We start from the raw sequence: 13037 nt of genomic DNA on the forward strand, positions 1-13037 counted from the left end.
CCCCCCCCTTGACAAAAACCTCCTTATTTTCACCCACAGAGAGAGACACACAGACTCATACCCTGGGAGGGACAAAGGTGTCAGGATTACAACCGCCCCTTGTGCTTCACTGTTGTCCTCCGACCCCACAGACCTGCTTCTCCAAGTTTTAGGTGTAACTCAAGCCAGTTCGACACACAATGAGAGACGCTGCGGTGAGCTGGAATTTTAAAACGGTCAGCAGACCCAGTTGCAGGTTTTAAATTTAAAAATGTACTGATCCAATCCCTGCAGCTCCACAGACCCTGACATAAGAGGAGCTGTCATACACCGGCCTGACAATGAGCTGCAGTGGACACAAATGCAATTTTCAATTGCGAAAAACACACGGTTCTAATCCCAGCAGCTCCTCACATCGTGTCAACTCAGGACCTGCCACACATCGGTCTGACAATAGACTTCAATGGACCCGAATGCAGCTTTCAAATTCGGCGGAGCACTGATCAAATCCCTGGAACTCCTCAGAAGCTTAAAGACACCTGTCTGACAATGAGCGGCATCGGGATTAAAGGCAACTTTCAAATTCAAAAACGCACGAACGCAATCCCAGCATCTCCAAACAACTCAGAAACGCAAATACAACAGGCAACACGCGCTCCAACCAAGTCGGACTCGAACCTACAATTCTCGGACCTGAGGTCAGGCACGTTAACCATTATGCCACTGGCCCCATTCACGCAAGACTCAGTCACAGGTTGTCCATATGAAATGTAAACATGGACTTCGGGCAGAAACGGCATTCCGAAGTGAAGAACCAGCAGAGTTAATCACCGTCACTGCTTCACTTCGAAGGCTCCCCTTTTGTGAAGCAGTGCCTTTCACTGACCAAGGAAAGATATTTGTCCTCCCGTGTCTGCTTCAGGATCTCTTGCTCCTGTGCTGGAAGTTTCCACTGTTTTAGTCACAGTCACTATGCGGGTTTCGGTTCCACCCCAGTGAAATGTACTTTCATACATTGAATCATGGTCTATTCCAGTCGGGGCATTGACCAAATTCAGCGAGAAAGCTCTCGCCAGGGCTCTGCAAACAGACGGGTTCAAACAAAGTTGGCAATGCAAGTGTGAATCCGAGCTGTTCAGTGAGTGTATGGGAGATTGACACCACTTCTGAACTGAAAGGAGCGTTTCCCCCGCCGGGATTGGAATCCCAAACAAGGAGATGCGAAACAAGCTCCCTCTTGCTCTGCCTTTAGCCAAAGGCAGCAGGATTCGAAACCGCAATGAGAAACAGGACTTCCCGTTTATCGGTGCAATCACTCAGCTATACCTACAGAACAACGTCATGGCGGTGCTTTCCTGAGTTTCTCTGTCTGTGGAGCTGAGGGAAGTGCATCGTTCTGCATTTGTTTGAATTCAATTACCTAAGCTTTGGAAAGATTTAAATATCGGTACATGGTGTGTCTGGGTGTATCATTCCGGTCAATGGAATAGACATTCAGCTAAAAGCAAAAGCAGAAACCGCAGGAAAGAAAAATCATCCGGTCTGGCAGCATCCGTGGAGAGAGAATCAGAGACACCGTTTCAGAATTTCGACAGAACTTTATGAGAATTCCGTTTCCCCCCTCAGGTACTGCCGCCCCTGCTTGAGTTCCCTCTGCAATTCCAACATCAAATCTTGTCACAACTATCCCCTTTATTTCAGTCCGGACAACTGAGAGGCACAGGTGTGCTTGCAAGGAATTATACGATCCTGGAAGGTGAAGAGGGAGGAGTGAAAGACATGTTGGGTTTAATTGAGATGTGGACGAGAGTATCCCAGTTGCTCTGCTGAGGTTTGGAGGTGACATTACAAATTCTCACATTCTGCGCCCTCTCAAGTGCAGAATCCCTAAATCATCAAACAAGTGTGTCTGGGCATGAGTACGGAATGGATACATATGACTTGTGAATTTACCTTTCGCATGGTGAGATTTCTACAGGAAGGCAAAGGATCCGCTTCAAGAATGATTAAGAATAATAGGGTCTTGCTCTTGAGGGAGTGCAGTGAAGGTTTACCAGGCATGTTTCCGGGGTTGGTGGGGCTGACCTCTGAGGAGAGATTAACTGCGTTAGGACTGTTTCCTCCAGAGTTCAGATGGATGAGGAAGGAATCTCATAGAGACTTATAATATCTAAACAAGACTAGACAGGATAGATGACACATTCCTCAGAAAAGGAGACCAAAACTGCACACAATATTCTCGGCGTGGCCTCACCAAGGCGACAACACATCCCTGCTCCTGGACTCAACCTCTCACAAAGAAGGCTAATATACCATCCCTTTTTGAAGCAGTAAAGCTACATTGCATGAAAGCACATTACCAGAAATGCATTTGAGCATCTTCCAACGACGAGAGCATGCTGGTGACCTCTGAGAACTGAAGTGGTTTCAAGGCAATATGATGTGCTGACATGGCAACAGACACAGAAATGTATATGCAGTTACATAATTAAACACACACGCTGCTGTGGAAAATCACTGCAGGCAGAACCTTGAGCATTAATCAGTTTATTGCACGATGCATCATGGGGACACACTCCGTCTGAAGAGTGGCTCAGTAGAACTCCGAACTACCGCAGGAAATTACAAGGTTATAGAGGAAACAAAGACAATGTCTCCAATTTTGAATGTTCGAGTGATATCCGCTGCTCTCCAGTCTGCAGGGACTGTATCGGAATGTATACAACCCTGACAGTGAATGCATTCTCTTCCAATGGAACCACTTTGTGAAGTACGCTTGGATATAGATGATCAGGCCCTGGCGGTTGGTCCACCGTCCATCCCCGCAATTTTCAAAGCAACATTTCTTTACTAATATTGATCAGCCTCAGTTCTCCCACTCAGTAAAATTTGCATTCTCCAACATTTCTGGTGTCTGATTTGTGTCCGAGAGTGTTAGAGTCGCGCATCACAGGGGCAGGGCTTTGGCCCAAACTGATCCATGCCTAACAAATTATCCTTCCATGATAATCTTATTTCCCTGCACTTGGCACTTTATCCTTCTGAACCATTCCTGTGCATGTATTTGTCCAAATACCTTGATAAATATGGTTAACGTTTCTCCCTCAACCACTTCCACTGGCAGCTCATTCCATATGCTTAACAGTCTTAGTGTATAAAAGTTGGCCCTCAGGTTCCCTTATATTATTTCCATCTTAACCTTGGACTGATTCCTTCTAGTCCTGGATTACCCAACGCTGGGAAACTACTGAGTGCATGCCTCTCATAGTCGATTACTTTTGTATAAGATACCCCGTAAACTTCCTACCCTCTAAATGAAAAATTGAAAATTCAGCACCCGAGTCTCCGCATCAATGATCTCACTCTCCATTTTGATTAAGAAGTTCTAGCGTGTCATAGTTGCTTGCCCCCAAGGGATCTGCTACAGTTAGATTAGCAATGATTGACTTCTCATTACACAGCATCCAGTGTAGGATGGCCTGCTTTCTAGTTGGTTTCCGCACGTATTGGTCAGGGAAACCATCCCACGTACAATCCAGAAATTCCTCATCTCCACCATTGTAACTAAATAGATTAGTCCAGTCAATGTGCGGTTAACATCATGCATGATCACCAAAATATCCTTATCTCATGCATCTCTAATTTCCTGTTTACTGCCATTCCCAACATCACGACTGCAGTTTGTGGGGGAGTGGTGGGGGGAAGCATGTGACACCCACTTATATTTTTACCCTTTGTTTTCACTCTAGCCATGAAGACACCAAATTGTCAGAGCTGGTATCCTTAAAAGAGATGAACAAACCTACATGCCAAGTAATGGAGACATTTCGCTCAAACGTTGACCTTGATTTGATGCTAATTAGTCTTATCCACTTCCAATGAGTTGTTTCATAATACGACAGCTGCCAGTTTAAGGTGATGAGCTAGAATAAGCGTGCACTTGCTTTCTCAATAGATTGATATCAGACTCGTATCGTTGAATTTTCACCATCAGTGTAATGTCAGTGCTTCTCCAGCAGATGGAAGTGAGGACTGATAGTCGCTTCTCCTGTCAACACATTCAGGCCTGTTGTGACACACTGCTGGTACAATTGAGACTGAAATGCCGGGTTTCTTAGTCACGTCACAACCATTAGATGGTTTTAGATGTTTTTGAAAGACATGACGGAAAGCAGGCATGTTTAAGTATTACTGAGTCATAGGCTTGGTCATTAGTCGATATAGAATCCATATCGGTGAAGGTCAGAAAGACCATGGGAAAGACAACGTTGTTGGAATAAATGTTGGAATCATGGAATTATTAATAAAGCATGAGAGAGATCAGAAGATAATGAAGCATGGAAAGAAAGGCAGTGTATTAATCATTGGCTAATTAATCTTCACATCAATTGACAGACAGACAGAAAAACTTTTAAACTTAATGGTAAGGTCCCAGGGAGTGTTGCTGAACAAGGAGACCTTGGAGTGCCGGTTGATAGCTCCTTGAAAGTGGAGTCACAGGTAGATAGGATAGTGAAGAAGGCATTTGGTATGCTTTCCTGCATTTGTCAGGGTATTGAGTACAGGAGTTGGGAGGTCATGTTGCAGATGGAGAGGAGATTGGTTAGGGGCCCCTGTTGGAATATTGTGTTCCATTCCGGTCTCTTTTCCATTGGAATGATGCTGTGAAACTTGAAAGGGGTTAGAAAAGATTTACCAGGATGCTGCCAGGGTTGGAGGATTTGAGAGGTTGAATAGGCTGGGGCTGTTTCCCTTGGAGCATCGGAGGCTGAGGAGTGACCTTATCGAGGTTTCCAAAATCATGAGGGGTATGGATAGATTAAACAAATAAAGTCTTTTCTCTGGGGTGGGGGAGTCCCGAACTAGAAGGCATAAGTTTATGGTGAGAGGGGGAAGAAATAAAGGAGACCTAAGGGGCATCTTTTTCATGCAGAGGGTGGTACGTGTATGGAATGAACTTCCAGAGGAAGTGGTGGAGGCTGGTAGAATTGCAATATTTAAAGGACATCTGGATAGGTATATGAATAGGAAGCGTTTGGAGGGGGATGGGCCAGGTACTGGCAGGTAGGACTAGACTGGGTTGGGATATCTGATCGGCATGGACGAGTTGGACCGAAGTGTCTGTTTCTGTGCTGTACATTCCTATGACTCTTTCAGCAAAGGTAGTCACAAAGAAGAATTCAGATAGATTCCTGAAACAGTATTTAATGGTTCAACCTGGATTTTGATGTACTGAATCTGGTAATGTGCAATGAGTCAGATTTTATGCATGGTGACAGACTGAAAGATTGCCTCGGAACAGCAAAGTTTGAGCATTCATTTGGAGAGCGAGGATCTGACATCCGAAACAAATGTGTTCAGCTAATATAAGTGTAAATTGGAAAAGGATGAGGTTAATAAGGAGGGAGCAGTAAACATCGAAAGCGAAGCTGCAGCTGATATTAAAGTGGACAGCAAGAGCATCCTTAAACAGAAAGAACTGAAGAGAAAAGCCAACGTGAATATAGACCCATATTGAACTAAGCTGGGAATTCGTGACTGGGAACCACGAAATGACAGAAAAGATGAATAAATAGTCTGCATCTGCCTTTGAAGAAGCAGGCAAAGAACATTCTATAATTACAAAATAATGAAGGGAAAAAAAAGGCGAGCAATGCGATCCAATGACTTTCACAACAAAGAAAACGTCAGAGAAATTTACAGGAGAATTTACCGCAAAATGCACTGGAACGAAGGAGGTTCAATCCAAGATAGAAAAATAAATATGAAAAAAATGTGTTGGATGCACTAGTTGTAACTTTCCAATAATCGTTAGGTTTCAGAAAAGTATTACTGGATTGGCAAAGGGACAAGGTAACACCTTTACTCAAAAAAAGTATGGACACAAAAACATATGACTGAGGCCTATATTGACCAATTAACATAATGTATTGGAAAAATGGCCAAGTCTATAATAAAGCACGTAACACCAAAGCATTTAGAAGTACATGACATGATCGAGAGGACTGAGAATGGATTTACAAAAGGGAAATCTTGCTTGATAAATGTATGAGAATTCTTTGAGAATAAGGAGGAAATAGTGATTTATATTGTTTTCTGAAGACATTTGATAAGATACCACACGTCAGATTATTTAACAAGATAACAGCCTGTGGTTTCGGAGGTATTATGTTGCCACGGAGAGAAGATCGTGGGAATCACAATCGTAAGAGTGTTTGATGACGAATTTTCCTTTACAGGATGTCAATCTGTAGCTGGTGAATGCCACATAAATCCGTATCAGGGGACACAAATATTTACAAAATATTTTAACGACTTAGATGAGGGAAGTGAATGTACTGCAGACAAGTTGGCAAATGGTACAAAAAATTGTAGAGGAGGTAATTGGTGGGTACGAAGCAAACCAGTTTGCTGAGGGCTATAGATTGGAAAAGAGAGGGAACAAGAAACTTTGCATATTAATATAACGTGGTGAAGTAAATGAGAAATGCCATAAAAAATGAAGTTATGAATTTTAGCAGGAATGGTCGAGCAACTGAATATTATTTGCATAGAGATTGAATTCTGAAATCTACAGAACAGGTTAGGGAATCCTCAACGCAGAATGAAGAAAAGCTAGCTTTTAATTTTAACTGCAACAAAGGCAATCATAATACTTGGCTTTGTTTAAAAACCAATGGAATATTGAGAGTTGGAATTTAAAAAAAAAGACCGAGCTGATAAATGTGTGGCTGAGGAGCTGTTGCAGGGGCTAGGATTCACATACTCCTCTCACTGAGATCTCTTCAGCAACAGAAATGACACGTATAAGAGGGACAGGTTTCACTTGAATTGGAAAGGGACCACTACTCTTGCAGGAATTCTTTCTCGTGGTATCCTGAAGACTTCAAGCTGGTCAGGGTGATGGTGAGACTCAACACAATAGTGAGAAAAAGGAAAAGGTTGAGGATGGTAAAATAGACACGGTGAACCATACTGAGAGTCAAGGCATGCAACAGTTTGGCATAACTGAGGTAAGACTGCAAAGCAGCATTTACTTGAGTGCAAGATGCCTTACAGATGGGGCAGTTGAACATAGGGCATGGATGGGAATGTGGGATGGGGATATCATAACCATTACAGGAAGGTGACTCAGGGATGAACAGGACTGGCAGCTTAATCTTCAGGGGTGCAGATACTATATAAAGGCTAGACGGGGTGAGGGGGGAAACAAGAGTGGCGGAAGAGTGGTACTTTTGGTTCGGAAGCACATTATGGCTGGATGTTGCGAGGAAATTCCTGGGAGACTGCCCAGAGACGTGACATGGATGGAACCTAATTTTGAGAAAGGGATGATCACCTTGCTGGGAGTGTGATATAGTCCTCTCAATAGTCAATTGGAAATTCGCAAGTGAATATGTAAGGAGGTCTCAGCTATGTGTAAACACAATCGGATTATGGTCGGTGATTTTTAACTTTCCAAACATAGTTTGGGACTGTCATAGTGTTGAGGTCTTGGAAGGGGAGTAATTGGTTAGGTGTATACAAGGAAAATTTCCTATTCAATATATGGAAGCACCTCCTAGAGGTTGTGGAATACTTGAACTTCTGTTGTGAAACGGAGCAGGACAAGTGACTGAGATGTCCTGGGGCGCAGACTTCAGAGCAAGTAATCGTAATTCTATTAGTTTGAAAACCGTTATGAAAAAGTGTAGAATTGATTTAAAAAATGAATGTTTCAAATTGGAGTGAGGCCAGGTTTGACGGTATCTGACAGGAACTTTGAAAATCTTGTTGGGGTGGGGATGGCGGGCTATTTGCTGGAAAAGGGACGGTTGGGAATTGGGAAACATTTAAGCATGAGATCATGAGAGTTCAGTGGATGGTATGTTCCTGTTTGTGTGAAGGACCAATCTCATCGGGTGCAGGGAAAGCAGTATGACAAGAGAAATTGAGACTATGGTCAATAAATAGGAGATATATATATCAGGTGTAGACAGCTGGGATCGAGTGAATCCGGAAAAGGATATAAGGGCAGTCGGAAATCACGAGGGTCAAAAAGGGGCATGAACTCACTTTGTCAAATAGAGATTTTGAAAATCTCAAACGATTCCATTAATACAGAAAGTGTACAAAAATAATGAAGGAGACAATACAGCCGCTTAAAGACCAACATAGCTGTCTATGTGTGAGACCACAAGAGATGGATGAGACACTGAGTTAATATTTTGCTTTAATAGATGCATGGAAACTAAGGAAATTGGGAAATAAACAGCGATGCCTTAAAAAGAGTTCGTCTCAGAGTAGAGGAGGCACTGCATGTCTAGGAACCAAAAACAGAGAGAAATCCCTGAAATCCCTGAGATCTGATCAGGTGTTTCCCAGAACTTAGTGGGAAGCTTAGGAGAAGATTCCTGAGCCCCTTGCTGAGATATTTGTATTATTGATAATCATGGATGAGGTGCTGGAAGATTGGAGATTGGCTAATGTGGTGGCATTACGTAAGTTGGCTCGAAAGGAAAAGCAGGAAACCATGGAGAGTTGAGCTTTCTCTCCACAGATGCTGCCACAGCCTCTGAGTTCTTCCTCAATTTCCGTTTTCCTTTGTTTCAGATACACGACATCTGCAGTTCTTTTGATTTTTATTGAGTGGTCGTGGAGTGTTGTCTTCTGGATTGGAGGTCTGTGAAAACATAACAATACCAGAACGTAAGAAATGTGAGAGGGATTCAGCCATCTGACCCTACGAGCCTGCTCCTCTGTTCAGCAAGACCATGGATGATCATTCCATGGACTGAGCTCCACTTACCCACCTGGGGGATCCCTGCCTCCATTCCTGATGAAGGGCTTTTGCCCGAAACGTCGAATATCGTCCTCCTCGGATGCTGACTGACTCGCGGTGATTTTTCAGAAACAAACTCTCAGCGTTTTATCAATAAGGTGACCCTGAATAGGCGAGGGCACTTCTTTTCCCTTCAGCACGAGGAAAGGGGGCTGAGGTTTGGCCTGAACATGATCCAGAAATCATGAGGGGCATTGTTATGATGAATAGACGAGGTCTCTTTCAAAGTGTTGGAGAGTCCAAAACTATAAAACAGAGGATTATGGCGAGAGGAGAAACGTTGGAAAAGGTCCTGAAGGTTAATGCTTTCACATAGATGGTGGTGAAAACACAGAAAAATCTGCAAAAGGAAGTGGTGGAGGCGAGTATCACTTTAAAATTTAAAAGGCAGCTTGATGTGTGCACGAGACGGAAACATTTAGACAAATTAGATTAGATAAAATTAGATTACATTACAGTGTGGAAACAGGCCTTTCTGCCCAACAAGTCCACACCGACCCGCCGAAGCGCAACCCACCCATACCCCCCTACATTTACCCCTTACCTAACACTACGGGCAATTTAGCATGGCCAATTCACCTGACCTGCACATCTTTGGACTGTGGGAGGAAACCGGAGCACCCGGAGGAAACCCACGCAGACACGGGGAGAGCGTGCAACCTCCACACAGTCAGTGACAAATATGGGTCACCTGTTGGCCATATGATACTCGGTCATATTGGGATATCAGTTCAGCACAGATGAGTTGGAACGAAGGAGCTGCTTCCGTGCTGTATAACTGTATGACTATAAATTTTGTTAAAACTTAGAAGAAGCTCTCGCCATATCACAGCTGAATACTGTCAACTACTGTGGGACTCGGATTAAAGGAAAAATACTCTGGAATCCGAGACAATCCACATGAGGTTCAATAGATTGATCTTTAGGATGGAGGGACTTTCTTGAGAGTAGAGATTGAGTAGTTTGAGCTTGTACCAATTGGAACATAGATTATTCAGTGGTGACAGTCTGGACTTTCAGCAAACATGATGCATTAAATGCAGAAATGTTGTTTCCACTTTTGGGAGAGTTCAGGACCAGGGAGGGTCATCTCTGGCTTAGAGGTCACAGATTTAAGGCAGAAGAGAAATTCTTCTCCCAAAATGGAGTGAATCTGTAGAATTCTTTACTACAGGACACCGAGGTTGGGCCATTGAGTACTTTCAAATGTAACTGGGCAGATTTTGAATCTTTAATGGAATCAGTGCTGATTGGGAAAAGGTTGAAAAGCGGAGGTAAGGATTATCAGTTCAACCACAACGTCATTGAATAGAAGACAAAATTCCATTGACAAAATTGCCCGCTTCTGGTTCCTTATAATTGACCTTAAATCCCCAGGACCTGATCATGTGTAGGTTAGAACTCTATGGGACGCTAAGGAAGTGATTGCTGGTCCCCTTGCTGAGGTACTTGTGTAACCAATAGTCACAGGTGAGTTGCTGGCAGACTGGAGGTTGGCTGACGTGGATCCACTGTTTAAGAAACAGTAAGGACAAGCCAGGGAACTGTAGACCAGTGCGCGTGACGTTGGTGGTGGGAAGGGTTTTGGAGGGAATTATGAGTGACAGAATGTACATGTATTTGGAAAGATAAGGATTGATTCGGGATCGTCAACATGGCTTTATGCGTGGGAAATCATGTCTCACAAACTTGATTGAGTCTTTTGAAGAAGTTGCCAAGAGGATTGATGAGACGAGAGCAGTGGATGTGATCTATATGGAACTCAGTAAGGCGTTATAAAATCATCGAGTTTTATAAAATCATGAGGGGTATGCATAAGATAAATAGAGAAAGTCTTTTCCCTGGGTATGGGAGTCCAGAACTAGATGGCATAGGTTTAGGTTGTGCGGGGAAAGATGTAAAAGGCACCTAAGGGTCAACTGTTTCACATAAAGGGTGGTACATGTATGGAATGAGCTGCCTCAGGAAGTAGTGGAGACAAGTACAATTGCAACATTTAAAAGGCATCTCCATAGATTTATGAATAGGAAGGGTTTGGAGTGATATGGGTCGGGTGCTGGCAGCTGGGATTCGAAATTGTAGGTTTTTTTTGGAATAAACATGGAAATTGATATCACTGTGATTTTAGAATCAGACAATTTGTATATTTAATGGGACTAACATCAATTAGTATGGAAATTCCCTCCTTACCGGCATAATGGATTAATCCACAACGGCGATTCAAGAAGGCAGCTGACAATCACCTTCTCGACGGCCAATAGGGATCAATTCGAGCCACCCAAGAGATGCCCAGCTCCCACAAATGAATAATAATTTTTAAAAATCCGTTGTTTTATTTGCATATTTGCCAACATTTGTGTGCTGTGCTTGTGGGGAAATATAACCTGGGGTTTTGTTGTTCTGTCATCTATTCTGAGAGTTCTATTTCTGTGTTGATTTACATAAACGTTTCATTGGTTTCAAAGCAGAGGTGATGTCAGTAAAGCCAGATGAACGGAGTTTCAAATGATAAGTTTCAAATCAAACCAAGTTTATTAGAAGAAGGTTGACAGTTTGCAGAAGTGAATGCAAATTTCATGACTATCGATTGCAACAGATATTATTTATATCTGGAAGATAAACCTAATTTAACATTTGAATTTCGCTTAAGATTTGAATTCTGGAAGTTCATGCAATGAAACATTTCTCTTCAATTGGATCCACTTAGAACATTGATTTATATTGTCGTCCTTTTAGACAGTAAAATTTCTAACAGTGCAACATAGCTCAAAGTGCGTTTTAGAATATTCATATAAAATAGTTGAAATGAAATCAAGAACTGCCACAACAATTTCATCGAATCGATATTTTTGTTGCGAGGTTTAGTCACGCTTATATTTTCTTTTCATCTTTCCTAAAACATTGATGTTGGTGGCTCAATCATCGATGGGACCCTCTCCCTAATTACCCGCTGTGTCACTTCAGAAATCATCAATTTCCTGAAAGTGGGTGCGGATTCTGATGATTAGATTCTCTACAGTGTGGAAGCAGGCCCTTTGGCCCAACAAGTCCAGGCCGCCCCTCCGAAGAGGAGCCCATCTCTCTACCCTTTCTTCCCCCTGACAAGGGCACATAACACTGTGGGGAATTTAGCATGGCCAATTCATCTGGCCTGCACAGCTTTGGATTGTGGGAGGAAACCCAGACAGACACAGTGAGAATGTGCAAACTCCAAACAGACAGGGGGGAAATCGAAACCACGATCTTGGCGCTGTGAGACAGCAGTGCTAACCACAGAGCCACAGTACCATCCATGGTGTTGGCTGATGAGGTAAAGGCGAGAGACGGATTTTCTAAAGGTAATTACTAAACCAGCTGTTTTAGTATTTTTCCATTGACTATGGTTACCTTGTCACCATTTATTCCCCCGATTCCAGGATTACTTTGTATTCAAATTTCCCCTTGGCAAGTGGTGTATTCCACCACCTGTCCACTCAAAGTCCAACTGGAGTTTGGAATACTGTTCCAGTGATATTACCACTCTGATCCTCATGTTGAAAATGCAGTGAGAACGCTCTCACAAACAGAAATGCAATAAATCTGACACTTTATATCATGAATAAATATTGGAATGGAATACTGACAGCATCACAGGAGACTTTGCATCCAATAATCAATCTAAAATCTGTATCTGATGCTCCGGCTGCAGAACCTGATTCACCTGGTACATAATTCCCAAATTTCTGTTCTGTTTTCCTTTCAGATTTCCATGCTCCCCCATAATTTGCACGTGTTGAGTTCTTGGTTGAAATATGAAAATGTTAGTCACATATTCCAATGTTGCCGTCGGCTATCTTTTCGAAAGTCTGCCATCTTGCTAGATTAATTATGGTTAATCTTTCTGAAGCAGCTTTAGTACAAATGTTTGGCTTCTGAGTCACGTTCGCCACATGCAAGGAACAAGCTCCTTATTGTTGAATAGGGTGTGGAGATCAGGTCGGAAGGGCAGGCGTCACCTGAAGGACAATACTGAGCCATTTAACTTGCTTCAGAACTTTGGAAAGTCCATGATCATCGTTCATTACACCAAAATTTTCATTTCATATCCTTCAATGAATTGAAGCTACCATGGTAGACATTGAACCCTGAGTCTGGAACTTTCGATTGCTTATCAAGTATTCATAAGGCCTGCTTAACCACTTTATTGAACTGAGATGTTCGCTTCAAGGATCTGTTTTTTTACTGACCTATGCTACAC

The sequence above is a fragment of the Chiloscyllium punctatum genome, chromosome Y (assembly GCF_047496795.1).
Source record: "Chiloscyllium punctatum isolate Juve2018m chromosome Y, sChiPun1.3, whole genome shotgun sequence".
NCBI classification, from domain to species: domain Eukaryota; kingdom Metazoa; phylum Chordata; class Chondrichthyes; order Orectolobiformes; family Hemiscylliidae; genus Chiloscyllium; species Chiloscyllium punctatum.